This window comes from Nannospalax galili, unplaced genomic scaffold (genome assembly GCF_000622305.1).
Source record: "Nannospalax galili isolate Female #2095 unplaced genomic scaffold, S.galili_v1.0 scaffold1805, whole genome shotgun sequence".
In the NCBI taxonomy this organism is placed as follows: domain Eukaryota; kingdom Metazoa; phylum Chordata; class Mammalia; order Rodentia; family Spalacidae; genus Nannospalax; species Nannospalax galili.
Genome location: NW_008352317.1, coordinates 182,015 through 186,000, shown reverse-complemented (window position 1 = coordinate 186,000; position 3,986 = coordinate 182,015). Strand labels below are relative to the sequence as shown.

General features: G+C 40.0%; 1 pseudogene; it reads right to left on the bottom strand.

Moving 5' to 3' along the window:
* Positions 1 to 523: 523 nt before the first annotated feature.
* LOC103746969 lies at positions 524 to 865 on the bottom strand (annotated as a pseudogene).
* Between the last annotated feature and the right edge of the window lie 3,121 nt (positions 866 to 3,986).

Here is a 3,986-nt window from a genome sequence, read left to right as displayed (position 1 = left end):
GATATATTTGCACAGACTGTTTCACAGTTTCTGTATGGTATGAAAGGTGGAGACATCATGGAGCTCAGTGCTGTAGAGGGTGTAAAGGAACAAGTGTGTCATGCCTTGCTTGGACTCTAGTTCTAGGCAGTAAATAAATACTCAGTGGACCAAAACAACTGCAGATACTACCCACATTGTAGGGGTCATCCACACAGTCACAGCAGAATTACCAGAGCATCAGAGTGGGGAAAAAGAGTGAGAGATCAGACCAGAAAGGCTGCCCTACTACAGAGAACATTTTTAGCCTGTGACAGCATTTCTCTGATGGCTAAATATGTTAAACATTTTTTTCCTTCTTTTTGAGACAGGTTTCCCTGTAGCCCCAGCTAGCCTGGCACTCACTATGTAGACCAGGCTGGCCTTGAATTCACAGAGATCTGCCTGCCTCTGCCTCCCAAGTGCTGGAATTAAAAGCGTGCACCACCACACCAAGCAAACATTTTTTTTTAAATCTGAAAAAATTAAGTTTATTATAATTTATTTAACAATCTAGGAAGTTCATAGCCATCAGCAGTTGTAGTGTAGTTTCAGGAGTGGTTGGGAATTTGGGAATCTCAGTGAGCTGTTAGTGTAGTGGACTTGTAAGTAAAATACATGCATACTTTTGATAGTACACACGAAGGGATCTCTTTTGATAAATTTACCTCATTGGTATCACTCTCAGCAAACTGACCTGACCCACTCAGCATGGCTTTCATTATTCTTGGTTTTAGTGCGTGTTCTCTTTTTACAATAAATTCATGACCATCAGAAGCTATTAAAATTTGACATACATGGCATCAGGACGTTCATAGCCACCATCAATTTTCTCCTTTCTAGGCATTGAGTCCTCATAAAATTCTACTTTGATTCCATAGGAACTTTAGTAGTTTTTAGTTAATCCTGCAACCACTGCATCGTGTCCCTGCATACTGCCACACCCTCTGTTCATGGTTTCCCCACCCCTGCCTACCCCCATGGCTTCCCAGGCACTGTAAGGAATGACTTCCACTGAGTCAGCATGAAGCAGTTTTTCATGTATTTATTGGTTATTTCTACTTTAAGATCTATCCAGTACATTTGCCCATTTATTGATTGAATTATTCAGTCTTTTGCTGTTTATTTTTTTTGTTTTAATGTGTATTTCTATTGAGTTTTTGTGCATTTCATATATTAGATCTTAATCAAATTTAGGCCCCCTTCCCCATCTGTACCCTTTCCTAGCCCCACCCCATCAGATTTCATGCATTCTGCCACGTATATTAAGGCCTATTCAGCCAAGAATTTGTACCCAGTTGTCCCTAGGTGCAAATTCATCCACTGGAGTCTAGTCAGTCTATTAGCCTTCCCTTAAAGAAGATCTACTCTCCTTTAGCCCACAGTAATTGGTTCCCAATAGTTCCTTGGCTTAAGGTTGGGGCCTGCTGCCCGTTTTTCCAGTTTTAGCCTGGGTTTTTGTCTGCTTGAGTTTGCATGGGTCTTGTGCATGCTGTCACCATTGTTGCAACTTCATATGAGCAAGTTCCAAGAAGGCTGAAAGCCTCTGTTTCCTTATGTTCACGCATCAACCCTGGCTCTTACAATTTTCTTCTCCTCTTCCGAAATGGTCCCTAAGCCATGGGTGGGTGAGGTTTATTATGAGTCCTATCCAGGGACATACACTCTGTTGTTTAATTTTTTTAGTTCTTTATATATTCTGAGTATTAGTCTTTTATCAGATGACTAGATGGTAAAGATTTTCTCCTTTTTTGTGGACCATTTCTTCAGTGTGGCTAATTATTTCATTTGTTGTATAGAGTGCTTTCATTTCATGCAATCCTATTTGTCAATTCTTGCTGTTATTTACTGGCCTACAGGAGTCTTTTTCAGCCTATTGTTGCCTATGCGTATACCTTGAAGCATTTCATTATTTTCTTCTAATATTTTCCAAGATTCATATCTTGCATGTCTCTGATCCTTTTTGAATTGATGTTTTTGTTTGTTTGTTTGTTTGTTTGTTTGTTTTAGCCCCAGCTGACCTGAAACTTGAGTTGTAGACCAGGCTGGCCTTGACCCTCACAGAGATCCGCCTGCCTCTGTCTCCCAAGTGTTGGGATTAAAGGCGTGCGGTGCTACACCCAGCGATGAATTGATATTTTTTGATAGTGTCTCACTATACAGTCCTGACTGGCCTTGGAACTCACTATGTAGACCAGTTTGGCTTCAAACTCACAGAGATCCATCTGCCTCTGCCTCCCAAGTGCTGGGAAAGCTGTGTGTCACTACGTCTGGCAATCTTGAGTTGATTTTTGTGCAGTTTGAGAGATGGAGATTTAGTTTCAGTCTGTTCTATGTGGATATGCAGTTTTCCCAACACCCATTTATTGAGACTCTCTTTTCTCCAATGTATGCTTTTGGCACCTTTGTTCAGAATCAGATGGGTTTATTTCTGAGTCCTCTATTCTATTCCACTAGTCTATGTGCCTATTTTTCTGCTAGCCCATGCTGTTTTTGTTATATTACTCAATAGTATAATTAAAAATATTTTATTATTATTTTTATTTTAGGAGTGTATTGCCTACATGTAATTATACCTGTGTCATGCAATGCCTGCAGAGGTTAGAAGAGGACATCAGATTCCCCTGGAGTTATGGACAGTTGTTAGCTGCCATGTGGGTGCTGGGAATTGAACCTGGGTCCTCTGCAAGAGCCTGTGCTCTTAACCACTGAGCCATCTTGTCAGCCCCCTCAGTGGTCTTCCTTCCTTCCTTCCTTCCTTCCTTCCTTCCTTCCTTCCTTCCTTCCTTCCTTCTTTTTGTCTTTTCTATAGCCCCAGCTGGCCTGGAACTCTTTATGTAGACCAGGCTGTCTTCAATCTCACAGTCTGCTGGGATTAAAAGTATACACCACCATGCTTGGCATCTTTAGGGTCTTTTAAGAATAGAGTCATATCTGAAAACACGAATAATTCGGCTCCTTAACTTTCCTACTTTTATCTCTTTTGATTTCACTTGATTTTTTTCTGAACTTTATAGAAGAAAAATCTATTGAAGATCTGAAAAACAACTTCTCTGTAAAGCTGTACAATGCATTGCATCTATCATGTTAAAACCTGCATTAGACAAATACAAAAACCACGAAACAAGCTACCATTCTTCAACAATTGAGCATAAACAAAATGCCTAAGGAACAACATGGATAACTTGTAAAGGATGGGCTCTTGAAGTAAAAAAAGAAAGCACAAATGAGTGTTGAGTTAGACACACTGAATTGAACCTTTGGCACTAGGAATCAGAGCATTTTGTCAGGTAGCATCAACACATATTATAAAAGTACACCTTGTCAAAGGATCAAAACCACCAGCATTCAAAAGCTAGACAATAAACAAACACTCTACATCGTGTCTCTCTGTTGTCCATCACTGAATATACTGGTAGAAACTATGAAATAGAAAAAAGAGAAAAGGAGCAATGATAACCTTTTATTTTCTCTGTTAAAAACTGACCAGAAAACAAATGTCCCTCTCCCTGCTCTGCCATGGTATGCAGGATGAGCCATTTTGTAATCACTGGAGAACAAAGTCATATGATTTTTTGTCAGGCATTTGAGGAAATCATGAAGATAATTCAGTAATAAAGCAAGGCTTTTCTCAACCAGATGTGTATTAGGCTAACATGGCTCCAATTCATACTAGGGCATGAGTGTGTCAGGGTGATCTGTGAGAATTTCAACATACTGCAGCCTCTCAAATTTGTACTATAGCTAAGTGCCCACCATTACATTACTCTTTGTTTTTTTCTGTTTTTTTTTTTTTTTTAGTGTATGATGGTTTTGTGTGCATGTATGTAAGTGCACCTATGTGTACAATGTCCGTGGAGGTCAGAAAAGGGCACTGCATTTTTTTGGAACTGGAGTACTGTTAGCCACTGTGAGTATTGGGAACCAAACCCAGGTCCTCTGCAAGAGCAGGCAGTGCTCTTAACCAC